The sequence below is a fragment of the Antrostomus carolinensis genome, unplaced genomic scaffold (genome assembly GCF_000700745.2).
Source record: "Antrostomus carolinensis isolate BGI_N321 unplaced genomic scaffold, ASM70074v2 scaffold9425, whole genome shotgun sequence".
Lineage (NCBI taxonomy): Eukaryota > Metazoa > Chordata > Aves > Caprimulgiformes > Caprimulgidae > Antrostomus > Antrostomus carolinensis.
Window position 1 is genome coordinate 30597 of NW_010317064.1, and position 15915 is coordinate 46511.

The following is a 15915-nucleotide window of genomic DNA, read 5'->3' on the forward strand; positions in this document are numbered from 1 at the left end:
ATTTCTATTTGCAAGGTCCTTTGGGGCATGATGCGTTAAGAAACAAGTAACTTAATATGAAATGGCAACTCATGTATTTGAGTCCTGCTGTTGGTGATGCTTTTGGTGCACTGTCAGCAACTCCTCACAAGAGGGAGCTCAGAGAAAGCTTCAGTTATTCCTACAGTCAAAACAACAACAAAAAAATCCTAATTTATCTCCCTATATATTATGAACTGTGCTCTCTCCAAACATTTACATTCCCTGACTCTAAGCCTTCATGTCAAAAATTCAGTTTCATCTTCCACTATTTTTTCTGTATCTAGAAATTGGCTGTGTTCTCTGGAATACTTAAACAAATTTTATAATTGCTCTCTTTTAGGTGTAGGCAACTCAAATTATTTCTTATATTCTAATAATGTTATGAATTTTCGAAACTGAAAGATTTTCTGTAAATAACCTTTCAAAGAGTGGATTAATAATGACAATAACTGTAAAGGAGTTTTCTCCTCTTTCTTTAACAGGAAGTGGTTTTAATCTTGAAATTATCTGCTGCTTCCTGATTTAAAACAGGTACTCATTCTTATTTTCTCTGTAGAAAATTAAATACCTCACCATATCTTTTGCTATGTTTGTATTAGCACTTTAGGATTTAATTGCTAGCAGTTGCACACTGCATTTTCTATCTTTACTAATAATAAAAAAGTACATGTGCTATTAAAATAGCTTTTCTAAAAGAGATATTTCCATTTATTCATGTGTATTAATCATCCTTTCCTTCTCACTCTGATTGAAGTGTTCACACCCAGGGAATGTTTTTAAAATTTTAATACAGAAAGAATTTGTTCAGTTATGTGAGGTGACTTCGTTTATGTTCAGCTTATGCATTTTTAATGTCTTAAGAAAATAAGATATTTATTCAACTTCTTTTTTAGTATGGCTTATTTAAGATCATATCTAATGCTTAATAGTAAAAAAAAAATCCTGCTCTTTCAGATTGGAAAGAATATATGCAGGTATGCTAACTGTGGAACAGTATATTGCTTGTGAATTCCTGATTGAATAGCTACTAAGTAATTTGGCCAATATTCTTCTCTCCTCTGCTAAGTGTCCTTATCTGACTGCTTAATACTTACTTATTTTCAGGTCATGGTTTACTTGTAAGGTGAAAACAAGCTTTAAGACTTGTGGAGGCTATTTCTAAGCATACACAGAACTTATCTGAAAATCTGCTTTTTTATTATTATTGAAAGAATACTCGTTACATGTATTTTACCATTTACAGGTAGAAATCAGGATGAATTATCTGATTCAAAATGGTTGTTTTATTGAATATTGAATTTATTAAACATTTTGAAATCATGCTTCATGAAAGAGAGAGATTTATTTAAAGTAGCTGTAGTACTATTTGATTTTAAAATAAGTACATCAAAATAATTAAAATATTTTAAATTTATGAAGCACTAAAGATCAGTAATTATTTTGGATTTTTTTTTTAAGATTTTGTAATAAAACCATTAAATTCATATTACTTTGTGGGCTTTCTATGATTACATATAAATTAATTTTTTTTTTCCGAGACAGTTCCGCAATTAATTTGTTACAAGTATATTAACAATTACGTAGTTAAATATATCAGTGAAGCAACAGTTGGCATTGTACAACAAATACATTACTAAAGGGGATCTAAATTCTTTCCCACTTATATTTTTCGCTCCCCATTAAAAAAAAAAAATGGTGTGAGGAGCTCTTTTGGCGTGTTTTAGGTTTTACTGCAAACTCTTATTTCTGAATTTCCTTTTTGTTGTAGGAAGGTTTTTCCTGTATGTAGGAAAGGAGAAAACAGATTGTACTATGTAGTGGTTCTGGACTGTGACTACATCATAATGCTATTATTGCAAATGATGGATTACAGGAGGATTTTTTTGTTGTTGTTCTCTTGTAAATTTGTGTATTGCAAATACAGTCAACATTACAAGGTTTTAGTAGTTTGTTTTTAAACCCTTTATAGGGTTCAAGGGTTTTATAGGTAGAGGTAATATACCTTATAGGCAATAAGGACTTTATTTAGTAAATCTTTGGGGAAAATCAAGGTGAGAAGAGGCTGACATAAGTTATTACATCTGGGACAGAGGCGAACTGATTTTTGCCTTTTTTTAATTGAGAAAGTCTTACTAAAGCAACTGCTTTTTATTTTCTGATTATGTTCAGGTCTCATGTGTGGATGGATGGGACAATTTTCCTCCTTTTTCTGTTCCTCTGCTGTCTTGGGCTAATTTATTTTACTTTGAGAGAACAAGATTGGTCTGTCAGTTCAAAACCTTCCTGGATATAGCTGTATTAGTTTGTGTGTGTCGTGTAGAAGAAAATAAAAACTAGTAAGGTGAGATTTGACTTTTTCGGTTACTTCTTCATTCCACCTTTTATTGTCATACACAAAAGACAGGAGTGTGGAGAGAAATCAGAAGTGCAGTTACTTCATAAATAAGCTGCTGTTCTCTGTGATAATGCTAATGTAGTGCTTTAGAACAAGTAATTGGAACTGGGTAGGAGCCAAAAGGCTCAAAATAATGAACTTCAGTAAGGTAACTGATGAACTGACAAAATATTCAGATGCTGACCATGTGTGCATGAGTCAAGCTCAGATTCAGCAGCACAGAACCTAGGAAGAGAAGCTGCAATCTACTTTTCTCTCTCTTTTATTTTAATGTATTGTGTTGCGTATATTTTGGATTAATGTAGGTCATAGCTCAGAAAACACCTTGACTTTAGCTTAATACACTGCAGAGATGCCTTTCTTGGTTCTGTGTATAAGAAATGTATTTTAAAAAGAACATGAAGTTGGGTAAGTAGCAGGTAATTCAAATATATAGATTGACTTGCTCTGATTAAATATTAGAAAGAAAGGAAGGGAGTGTTGTGGGTAATTTATCAAACGAACTCATGAGATGTAAGTATCACTGTGATCTCTGTGTCTGTTAAGCTGAAAGAGTACTGTCTGAGTAAGTGAAATGCTCAGCTTGAGTCTTGAGTCATCTATAAACTCAGGTCAGTATCTTCAGTCTTCAATGCCGAGTCCTAGGCACTCCAGTTGTCTTTGAAGATCTAGACCCATCATTTTTAGCAATGGGAATTAGTTGTCTATAGAGTCTCATATCATATGACTGCCTCCTAATTGGGTATTTACCAGGTTTTGAAGTGTTGTATGCCCTTTCAACCAGGGCAGTGCTCCATTGACCTTCTTCAGAGTTTCTCTTAAATAGGGCAGATATTTGGCTTGCAGAGGTCCTGGCTCTGCAGAGGTTTGGTCACAGATTTTCTGTGTCTTTTTTCTTAATCTTCATTATCGCATATTCTTATGCCACTAGAAAATCTCATTGTTTTAGTAAAAATCATAACTGAAAGGATCATATGACTCATCAACAGTTATAAATAGACATTAATTCAGTTGTGAAAAAGCTCTTGATTCCAGATAAATACAGTAGTTAATGTGTTTTGTAAGTATAGCTGTCCTCTTCTCCCCCTGAACGTGATGCTAGTTAACATTTTCTACATTTTCCTAGTGTATTCATGAGTGCATGTTTTAAAACAGTGTTACTAAGGTATACTGTTCTCTGTTTAAGTTGTCTGGCAGCAGTTTGGACTCATTGATAGAACAGAAAAAGAAACACTGTGTGGGACAGAATATATGATTGCGGTTCCCCTGTTCTTCAGCTATTGTGTGACACTGGATAAGTCATTTAGATTATCTCTGCCTCAGTATCCCTTTTAAATTGGAGATTAATTTCTTCTTTTTGTATTAAAAAAACCCCAGCAACTCTTAAGGAATTCCTGAAGTAGGAAACCTATTACAACAGGTGATGAGCTGTTTTCATTAATATTTTCTGTTCCCAAGTTCAGTTCTTCAGGACATCATGATGATCTTTAATGATTGTATTTCAACTGAAGTGTGTTTTGAAGCTTTGATCCAATTTTCATAGCTTACGTATCTGAGCTTATTTTCCCACGTGGGCAAGTACTTTCACAGTTGTCTGAGCTGCAGGTCTTGGTCTTACATCGCATTAGGACAATAGTGAATCTCTCAAAACTTGGGACCAGGCATCTGAGATGAGAATGCATAGTTCAATATACAGTGCTTAATGGAATAAACAGAACAGCTGGTGACTGAGTGAAGCCTTTAGACTGAAACACTTGGGCAAAGTTTGTGTTGTGATAGAAGTATTCTGTCTGTCCTGCAGTATCTATCCTGCCAGTGCTCTTTGTCCCATCTTCCGTCTTTTGGGAGTCTGATGATCAATTCTGAGAGGTTTTTTTTTCTGTGTCCAGTTCAAAATGACTGCATGCTCTGCCATTCTCTCCCAAATCGACAGACCATAAAATGTCTGTAGTTTTTCAGACCCATTTTCTACTCTGCCCGTCTTTCGTACACATGTGGTCCAGGTAACTGGAGTACTTTGCTTCGCAGCGGTTTAAAGCGGGTTTAGTCTGCTGTCTTCCTGATCCTTCTGATGTCCCTTCATCTCTCTCCTTTTTCCCCCAACCCCTTACAATTCTTTTAATTTTCCTCTCTTAATTGATATGGAATAAAAACCAAGGCAACTCTAGAGCCTTGATTTAAAGATCAGGGAGATCAGCTAGGAAGGCTGATACTGATTTTGGTATTTGGGGTTGTTCAAAAAGTCAGGGTGAGGGAAGGAATTTTATTTTCCACAGTAAATACTACACCAGAGCATTGGAAAAGAGCTCATTTTTGTATTAGTGTATAGATTTGCCATTAAATCATTACGAGGGTCATTAGGCTGATTCAAATTCAGTGTTGGACTTCCCAGATGGGCTTTCTTGGCATTAGTGGTGCCAGCGTATTCAGAGTGAATTGCAGGAAGAGTGTCAAACAACTGTCAGGATAGCTGCTGCTGAAACCTCTGCTTGGCTCAACTTGGAATTTATTGTCATTTAGTGAAAATATTGGTGAGAACATAACCTTTTGCAATGTTTAATGCTTTATTGGCTATAAAAGATAAAATATAGAGTAAAGGGAAGTAAAACAGTATTTTTTTTAGGTCAGGAGATAGATTTATGCTTCTCCTTACTGATAGAATAATCAGTGGGTCATAAAGATCAGACCGCCTGCCTCCTATCTCTTCCTTTATTTTATATGTGTATTCAACAATCCTTTCTTTGTGATAGTTAGGCCCATGGGAGCTTACCAAAACACCAGGCCCCTTTTGTCCAAGGGTATTAAATTAACTGTTTAGATCAAGAAGAATGTAGTGGTTGCTTCTGTTTCAGACATTAAGCAGTTGGGATAGGACTAAATAGAATAGGACGCTTGGCATGTGCAAATGGAACACTTGCTCACAAGGGACACTCAGCTGCGTTGTGAGCTCATTCAGCACACAAAAACTAGGCATTAAATAAATAGTGCATTAACATTTGGTGATGAGTAATAAGCAGGGAGATCTCAACTCTTCAGCTTAAAAGGAGTGATAGTGCACGTTGCACGCTGTTTCATGGTATATTTAGTGTGTGCTTATTCAAATAGATTAATAGTGGAAATAGCATTTGAAGGCTTCTCTGAAAAATGGCAACACATTGAGATTTTTCATTAGATTGATAATCCCTATGCTGTGATGAAATTGGTAAGATCTCATGATCAGTCTTAGAGGAGGCAAAGACTGAGTGACACCACAAGGAGATTCTCTTTGATAAAGCAGGGTGCTGTGGCAGAGGAGCGTGAGGGCAGCGTCTTTGTCACAGTGCAGTTGTCCAGTAGAGGTACAGAGAATTTCCTACTCTATGGAAATGACAGAGGGCTTTTTCTCCCCCCTGCCCCTATAAGTAGCAGTTGGAGGTGGGCTTGCAGCTGTGAGTTACTGTAAAAACTTTGGTAATTCCATTAGTATCTTTTGGAAGGGGCTGCTCAGGACAGGACACATCAAGTTTTACATTCCTGATTGTCCTGTTAAACCTACTTCCTCAGAGGGTAGAATTAATCCCAAATATTTCTTCCAAATAGCTTAATTTGGTAAAGCCTGTAAGAAAATGTTGGTCTCAGTAATGCCTAATGTAGACAGTGCTTGGTATCAGTGCTATGCATTTTGTTTTGTTAATTATGTGAAGTTTGCAAGAACAATGAACCTCCTTTTCTTTTTGAAACAAGGGGTTTGGTTTTGCTTCTGCTCACTTTACCCTTCTTCCTTTTTCTATTTAGCCCATTCTTTCTGCCCCTCAGTGGGAAAAATGAAACAAAAAAATCCCTACAAAATGCCAAGTGTTGTGCAATTCAAAATACAAAGTGGGAAGATCTGGAACATGTGTGTCATTCTTTCCACATGCATATGGTAGTGCGTTCTTACATTTCTAGGAAAGTAGGAAGACATTTTTTATTCCAGTCTCATAGTCCTGTTTACCTGCACTGAAATAATCCTTTCAAGGAAATGCAGCTGAAACTGTTGCAGTAGCAGGACAATACTGGTTATGCACCTTTCACTAAATCCTTTACACTCCAAAGGAAAGTCTAGCTGAGTTCTCAGCTGCTAGTGTGATCAGTGACACAGATTCAGGATCACACTTGATCTGGGCTGTGAAATGTGACTGTTCTTCAGGGGTTTCCTTTAAAATCAAGGAATGCCCTGTGTGCATAGCACATAAGACTGGCAGAATGGGGAAAATATATGAAGAACAATACTTTACACATTTCTATTCTGGCTCTTATCCCAAGAGATCCTGGAGAGCTTCAGTAACTACTGTGGAACCTGCCTTTAATGAAGAGAAGTGACAGGCCTCAATTGTTTCAGCACGTTTCCATGAGGGTATTTTCCCCTCATACAGTGATTCATTTTTCTGTCTCTAATGGCAAGGTGGAGGGGAAGATAGCTGTGTTTGGGGGGCTTATAACTTTGCAAACCTGCTGGTATTCCCATGAGACAGAAGTAATGAGGGTTTTTTTGTCTGTAGCTTTGGGATAGTAGCACACAAGAAGCATGCTCACTGTGGCTGTGCTGTTAGGAAAGGACTTTATCTCTGCAAAACTTCCTTACTTCTGGCGGGGTGATATGACCTGCTGCTGCTCTTAGAGTGAAGTTAATTTACTCCTGATGTACTGAATTGTCTTTGGCAGTTCATGCAGCCATACACTGCTGAAATTCAGCTGTCAGCGTAGTGTAACAAAGCACCCTATGCATCATAGTGGAAGGGGGGAAATGAAGTTCTCTTTATACATGTGGTTTGATGGGACAGGCGACCTGGATGGCCATCTCTCTCTCTGTCACTAACTGCCACCTGTCTGCTTGCTTCTAAAGAAAATATAAAGAGTTTTCTCTCTAATAGTCTTCCTAGACCGGGTCAGTTATGGGTTTCCCTGGGTTTCCCTGCAGCATTAACTCCTTGGCTTGGGGAACATCTTGATTCTAATCTACTTAGAAACTGGACTGATTAAAAGAGAACTTGGGTTACAGGAAAGAAGAGAGATCTTGGAACTGAACCATCCAAGTGCTGCCCAACAATTGCTCAACAATTCTAGTTGCTGCTGAGGAGCACAAGGTCCTGTTTAAAGCCCAGTTCTAGTAAATAAATATGAGACTTTTATTAAATATGTAGAACTACTCAGTTGTCAAGTATATACAGTGTACAGCAATGACAGCTGAGCAGTATTGCTTGGCTGCAGGCAGGGATTTGCGGTCTGCACAAAAATCCCGCAAGGAATGGTGGCTGTCTGCATTGCAATGCACCAACTCCTGCAGAAGTGTACTGTATTTTTCATCTTCCTTCATTGTACCTACATGAAAGGATCATCTGGAGGGGCAGATGTTGGCCTCACACCGATTCTAAATAATGGATGGTACCAGCATTTGTATTCTTCTTTTGTGGAGCCAGTTTATGTGTCTTTTTACTGGCTTCTGGAGCCCAAGGAAATATGATTTGGAGCCAACTCTGGTTCCATGGCTCTGGTTTGCCTAGCTCAGTAAAAAGCTGGGGCTGTTTCACATAGGCCATCTGGCTCTCTTGAATGGGCTTATTAGTAATAGTGGAGGTGGGTCTATTAGCCTGGGACAAGAACTCAGAAACAGATGCTTTGTTTATGTGTAAAATATGGCTTCAAGCCAAAGCGCTAATCATGATTGCCTCTGAAGTGGTTCTAATCATCTGTATGAGACTGCATCGGCTCTTGTGTTGTTTGTACAAGCTGGTAGTTTAGAGGTGTTGTGTACAAGATATTTGTAGTCATAATTTCTCCAAACAGGTTAAGGCAAACATTATGAGAATCAGCATATTAATGTGCTGTGTTTCAAATTAGAATTATAAACACACTTTCCTCATTGGAGGCCTAATCTGCTAGGCAGAAGCCAGATGTTTACTGATGACACCATTATTTAGAAGGACCTATCAAACTAAAACAAATTATTATTGTTTAACTGGAGGAAAGCCTAGTTTTATGTATCAACCTAGTAAAACAGCTCTGTGCTGAGGCTGACTGAAATAGTTTTTGTTCTTCAGGCAGCAGGCCAAATGTGAACCCCAGCAGATTTGAGGTTCCTCTTCTGGCCTTTGGAAAGTAAAATGACATGTGCCTATGTGTCGATAGCCTATGTGAAATAAGTTAAAATAGGAAATGAGTAGTCCTGGCTTATTTTTACCAGAAAATGATTCTGAGCAACAGACTAAATTACTTTTTAAGATTTCAGTTAGCATTTAAAAAAGGGTAAAATAAAGGTAGAAAATGTTGTGGAAAATGGAAAATTTAAATACATTGTTTATTCTCCCTCCCTCAGTTTCTAATTTTTCTAATTTTACTGGGCTAATGAGCATGAATGATTAAAATCAAGGTTTTAAAGGCTTTTTTCATAAATTCTTTCATGTGCTTTGAAATGGTGTTTTGTGATTAAAAAAATGTGACTGTTTCAGGCAAGGTGGCTTTATCCATTCTTTTTTTTTTTTTTGCTTGCAAATGTACCTGCTTTCCTCATAGAAATTTGAAATAAAGCCAAATATCTGAATCTGTCTCATGATCTTTAGTAAATTTTTGCTTCAACTAGTCTCTTGATAGGGTATATTCTCATTTTGTATAGCTTTGCATCAAAGCAGCTTTGCTGTTTTCTTTCAGTCTTTCCCGTTTTGATAAGCTGAAGAACTGACACTGTACGTCAGTCTTGCCTGTAATACCAAATTCTAAAAAATCATGTAAGCACATGCTTATAATATCATGCTTTTATATTATAATGAAGTTTACTTTTTTGCTAAAGCATCTGAGCCTCAGAATATACTTAAAACTTAAGCCAAAATGTTGCTATGCCAAATACAGGCCTTCACTCCAAACAAGACATAACGTAAGGAAACACATTGATTGCATTATGATCCTAGTCCTCTAAAAATGAGCTGGAATATTCAAGCTAGATGCCACACCTGTATAATTTATATCATACTGTCTGTGGATACATAGATGGATACCTTTGGTGTAGTCTGGTGGACTTGTAGAACCATCAAATGAAAACTACCTTTGCTGAACCTTGTGTGCATGTGTGTGACTTTGAATTGTCAATCTACAAAGTGCAGTTTTCATAATACTGTGAAATAGGCTCAAAATGAGTTTACTCCATTGTTTCCTGAATTGATGTTTCCTGAAGCAATTGTGTGATAGAGGTACCTAAAATACTAGCGTTATTTGCATGTAGAACAGATATAAACAGTGCCCTTGATTAAAAAAAAGAAAGAAAGAAAAAAGAAAAAGAAAAAAGCGGTAATCTGAAAGCCCTATTTTAGCTATAGATATTAGCAGTCTGTGAGTTGTGGCTTCTTGGGATGCTAGGTGGCACATTGGAGAAAATAGTATGCAGTGGAGCAAAACCTGGCGTCATTTAGCTGTATCTGTTGTTAATTAAACCTTGTAATCTTTTTTTTGCTTTCCTCCTTGATTGCAAAAATGTAAAGGTTGGATAGGTAAAGAGCACTCCTATCGTCCTTTTGATAGTATTATAGAACTGAGCGTTCTCAGTTCTCTCACTGAAATCTTCTTAGAGGTTTGGGCTTGTGGGAAAGCATGATAGCTCTGAGCAAAGCCTGTAACATTGCTCTTAATGTATCGCTTTTGTGGCTAGGCACTGCAGCCCGTGATATGTGCAAAAATAACTTCTGGTTCAAAAAACACCTCTACTTCCCCAGAGTGTAGAAACTTAATTGGTAGAAATCCCTGCTGGACCTATCACTCTCCTATCTGTAATCTCACTGGGCATGGTTCTTAAAGCATAGAGACAAAATGAAAAGTTATTTGATTTCTCTTCTGTGTGTCAGAACTTCCTGAATGCACCTAAGACCATAAATAGTCATCCATTTTTTAATTAACCACTTTTTAATTAACATTTTTTAATTAACCACTTCCTCATTTTTGCATCTACTTCCTCTGTCAAGTGCATCATCAGTTTCCCTTGATTTTCAAACTGAGAACAATGATACAAGGGTATCAAAGTGGGGATCTTTTGCATGCACCAGAGGCAGCTTTCATGTTCCTGGTATTGTCTAGACTGAGAGTGCTGTGGTTTGTATCAAGAGTTTTATTAATAGCTATGTGGGGTTCTCTGTGTATTAGGTGTATTAATGGCTGCAGTGAGTTCTCTGTGCATTTGGTTCATAAGGAGTTCAATGACAATTGTGTATCCATAATGAAATGAGGATGTAAAAAATTCCTTTGCTTAGCAATAGCATCAACAGAAGATAGTTGAAAAATAAGAAGTATAATTGAGGCCTTTATTAAGCTACTTCAAAACTGTGCATTCCTAAACAGCATCTGCTATTTAGTTAGATATTTGGTTAGGTGGTGTACCTTTTGTTCAGGAGTGAAGAGAATATCAGGAAGTAACTGTGAGGCCAAATTCAATGGTCCTTCCCAGGGAAAAGCCCCCACTGACTCATATTCAATAGAGACCACAGAATTTGTCCGAGAAGGAAGGAATTCTATCTTCATAGGCTGAAAATGTCTAATTAAGGGCCCAAGTGGGTTTTCTTTGAAGTCAGTTGGGGCTACTCATGGAGGGAGCAACTGTTCAGCATAAGTAAAGGTGTGTGGCCCAAAAAACTTTTAACAATGTTGTACTGTGTTAAAATAATCTGAGAATCAAACACAGAACAAATGTAACATTTCAGTTAATGAGTCTATTATGCCATGTTTCCCTAGGAAACTTGTAATTATAATTAATTACCTCAAATCTGCTGCTAATCCATTTGAGCTTAGAAAAGACATGAATTTTAAAAAAGTTAATTTTCTGCTGCTGTGTTACTCTCTTTGAACATTTGAATATTTGAAGTAATATTACAACTGAATGACTTTGATTTTACATATATCTTCAAATTCTTCTCAAGCTCTCCCAATTCTACATTCAGCTGCTGTTGAGCAAATGCTTGTAAAAATATATTGGAGGCAGGAAGAAATAGGTAGACTGTGTATTTGCATTAGCTCCAAAAGAATACTTTTAATTATAGTTTCAAATTGTATTAAACAGTAATAAAATTCCTGCATTTTTATATACTAAAGGGATATATGAGAATGAAAATGGCACCACTTCGTCAATTCTTGAAAAAGATATTTTTGAACTGAATTTTAGAATCTCCAGCTGTCATGTCAGTTTTCTGTCTAACTTCTTGCTTGCAGGTTTAGGTAAAATAATGTTTTTAAGAGCACTTGATAAAAAAAGCAATATTATAGCAAACAAATTATTATACCAAATCCATGGGTGTAAACCTGTGTGACTACAGAGCATATTGATTTACATTAGCTTAAAAAATGTCCATTATGGTGCAAAAGTGTGACCAATTACTTGCCTTACTTTGGGAAGGGTGGTATTTAGTTTAGGAACTTGTTGTTGTTTAAAAGGTATCAGAGACCAATCCTAGTAATGACAAGCTGTACCCAAAGTAATCTATTCAGTGTTGAAAACACAGGGGAAAGAATTGCCCGAGATTAGCCTGAACTGAGAGTTAACAGCATACTTAACCTTGTCTATTGTGTATGCTCTTTTGTAGCTAATGTAGTAGTAGCTTACTAGTAACTTTTTCAAAAGGATCTCAATGATTTAAAAGCCATAGTTCCATTTTCATAAAGACTTTTCAAAAGCATTTTCTGAGAGTATATCCTATGACATATAACTGACTGCAATGGTCAGCTGCCCCATTTTCAAAGAAGAGTTAAATTTTATAGTTTATCGGTTTGCATAGTTTCCTGTAGCTGCTAAACTACTGATTGGCTTAATCACTGCAGGTTCCCCCTGGCCAGGAAGGGTGAAATAATGGTTGTTCTCTTCCTTAAAGGACTGTCTGGAAAAGCCGAAGCAGTGACACCTGTAGCAAAGCGAGGCAGGTATTGCCTATACACAGTCTTTCAGGACCAGCGTTCTCCTGCAGCTTCTTCTCTAGCTCAGATTTCTTGGAAAGGAAGCAATCCACTGATAAAGGTCTGAGCTATAGAATCAACTGCACATTATTACACCTATAAACTCTGTTTTAATTTATAGTGAGAACTGGGTTACTTGCAACTGAGCCAAATTGCCTCTAAGTATTGTCTGTTTTGTGACAGTGTGCTTCCAGGGGTGTGGCTTGTGGCACTTACACAATTTTACCATCTGGCACTGTGATCTATTCTTTATCCTAAACGAATGCTTTGTGGAGCAAATGCTATGTCTATGTGCTCTGTGCTTATCTTTCTTCTGAAGAACAGCCTGACGTGAGACCTGAGTATTCTTGTTGAAGATTCACTGCTGATTTTTTTTTCTCTGCTGTTTAAAATGAGTCTTTTAATAACTAGAAAGTCATAATATTTATGAAATGGATGAAATGAGAATAGAGCTTAGACCTTTCCCAGATGACCTAGAAGATACTTTGAAGTGATTTCATAGGTTTAAAAACCAGTTGTGATAATGATTTGAATTTTAGTTTTGCTGCTTTTGAATGCACTGTCGGATTGCAAAGTAGCACCCTTGTTAAAGGAGCTACAGACCATGTACTGCACTTCCAGCAACTGCTATCCTGAAGACAGGAAACAGATTAGGGCAATCCAGTCTGGGCATCCAGGGAGGAATCTCACTTCAGTCACACTGATTCTGCGGAGATGCTATGAAAGAACAGGTTAATTTTAGTACTTTGTTAATAGTTAATGTCCCATGTGAGAAATGCCATTATGAGAAGAAATGTGGTGTTGTATAAATAGGTGAGGAAAAGCTTGAGCTGATCCAAGTTTCTATGCAGTTCTGCTGTGGTTTCTCATCCTTTTGCATACATGCCACTCTTTGTGGCAACAGGCAATGGAAAGGTCGGAGAAGGTAGCACTGCTGCTTTACTTGCTACTAGATGATGTATCATGCAGCAAAATTCTCATGTTGACATTAACATTTGTGGCAGTACTAATATTTCTCTGTGTATAGGAAAGCATGGAGATGGTGTACCAGGCTGTGAATACTTATGATGCTTGTTTTAATGGATCTCTGAGTATTTGGTGGTGGTTTCTTTCTTTTCTTCAACTTCTGTCTCATGTGGATCATTGATTTGGAGACGCTCTTACAGGTTTGGTGGGGGGGAGGGGAGTGGTATTTTTAATGCACTCCTTCAGAACTCGTATTATAAAGAAATACTTGAAAAATGTGGCCCAATACTCTATTAAACCCCAAAATCCAAAATGCAGAAAAAAAGAAACTTTTTTTTCTTTTTTAAGTCAAACTGATTTGGGGATTAGCTCGCATAACTCTACTGCTCTAGCTTTTGAATTGTAGTATGTGCTTTGTTCTTCAACAGATCCTGTTTTTCAACACAGTAACCTCTGTTTCATATTTGATATTTTAATCCAGGTTTGCTGCAGTTATACTGTGGCCTTTAATTTTAATCTGTTTATTTTGTTAATGTTAAGGGTAAAATCTAGCTCTGAAAACTTGGGATCACGACTTAGGTGCAAAGTTTATATATTAAAATAAAGCTCATACTGTTAGTATGTTGCAGAGAGATAGCAATGTATGGTAAGTGACATACAAAAGTAAAATCTAGTGTATCAAATGCAGAGACTCTTTTAGTGTGATACTTTTAATTTGGGGGAGTTCCTGAAGGGGGAGAGAGCTGGGCATAATTGCTTCAGATTATCTGTGTGCATTATTTATGTCTATTTATGCCTGAAAAATAAGAGTGTGCAGAGAAAGCATGAGGAACCACACCCTCTAGAACTGAAAAAATAATGACACATTAGCTCATCGGGTTGAACCAAAAGACTAGAACTAAAAGCATAATTGTTCTTATTGTCTAGATGTGAGCACACTTTATACTTAAAGGCCCTGTGTGTGCTAGGAAACAAAGTGTATTTGGCCTCTAGAAGCTGATTTTTCCAACTTGCTGTAAGTATTTTGAAAGTACAATATTCTCCTTCAAATGTAGCAACAGGCATTAACGACTCACTTGAAATAGTTTTTTGAAATGGATTTTACACTGATCTCGTACCATTTACCTCAAATGTGGAAGCCGCTGTTGTTACTGATTTGCCATTTTATTATTATTAATAAGAAGTAGTTGTGTTTGATTTTAATATAAATATATAGAGTTAGAAAATATTTTAGTAGGAATTATATGTTTATATCTATTGCACATTTAACCAGTAACAGTTAAATGTTGCTGCTATGAAATCTTCTGTACAGGCTGTACCAAGGCCGAAGGGATTGGTCAAAATCAATCATCTAGAACTTAGGTAACTTAGGTAACGAGCACCAATAGGCACTAGTTGATTCACAAATTGATTTATAGTATTAGAAGAATGCATGTAGCTGTCAGGGTCTGGAATTAATGAAAACTGAGGGAAGCCAACTGTAATAGCTGGCAAGTACCTGCCAGGGAACCGCGTCCTTAAGCAAAAGGCAATTCCGACAGGGGGAGATCGCGACCACCGACTCTTGGACCACCTACTCCTATTACACCCCAGACCCATTTCTAGACATTTTTAGCCTTTATTGCGCATAATTGGAACTAGGAGGAGAGTATGTAAATGATTTCTGGGAAATGATATGTTTATGTATGAGTACTTAATGGATATGCATGAATAAGTTCTATATAAGATGTATGATTTTAGGGCTTGGTGTGCGTTGTTGGTGAGAGCATTCCCCTGTGCACCCGGCCGTCAATAAAGAAGTGTCTGCTTATCTACATCACATTGGTGTCGATAAGTTCTTTACTCCGAGTTTTCGGTAACACTGCCAGTGTGACTAGTACTGTGATTTCACTAGGTATGCAGTGTTTGCAGCTGGGCACACCAGTGCAAGTGGAGACATGTTGTAGGTATCAGGAAGTGGTCAACAGGATTTCTAAATCTGTGAGAAATCCTGACAGCACGGGTAAAGATATTAAATTCAGATTCCACTTTAGCAAATTTAAATTCTGCGCTTTCTTTGAAAAATATGTATAAATAAATAGAAAACTGTGTTGGGTTGGGGGGGGAAAGCCGTTTTTTTGGTAGGGGGGGAAGGGCCACCTTGTGAGACTGAAAAGCTCCTCTGGCTCCAAGGCAGAGATCCCCCAGCCCAGGCTGGGCCAATGAGCACTAGAGAAACGCCTCTGCAAATCCATGTTTGTGAGGGGAAGGACTGTCCTGAAAAGAAGAAGGTGGAGAGAACCTGGAGGAGAGACCATTGACCTGAACAAAAGATGACCACTGGCCTAAACAAAGAGAGAGCCTCGTTGCCAGGAGGAAGGAGGAGCAGGGGGAGGACAGAGAACCTCAGACACCCAGTTCAACACATGGAGTAGGAGAAGGCAAAGGAGGTCCCTGTAGCCCATGGAGGTCCAACAGCGAAGCAGAGACCCACGTGTAGAGAGCATGAAGGACTCCACAATGGAGCAGAAAAGCTGAGCCTGAGGGCAAGTGTGACTGAATTGAGACCTCGAGAGATGCTCTATGCCAGAGCGGTGGTAAGGATGTGGGCT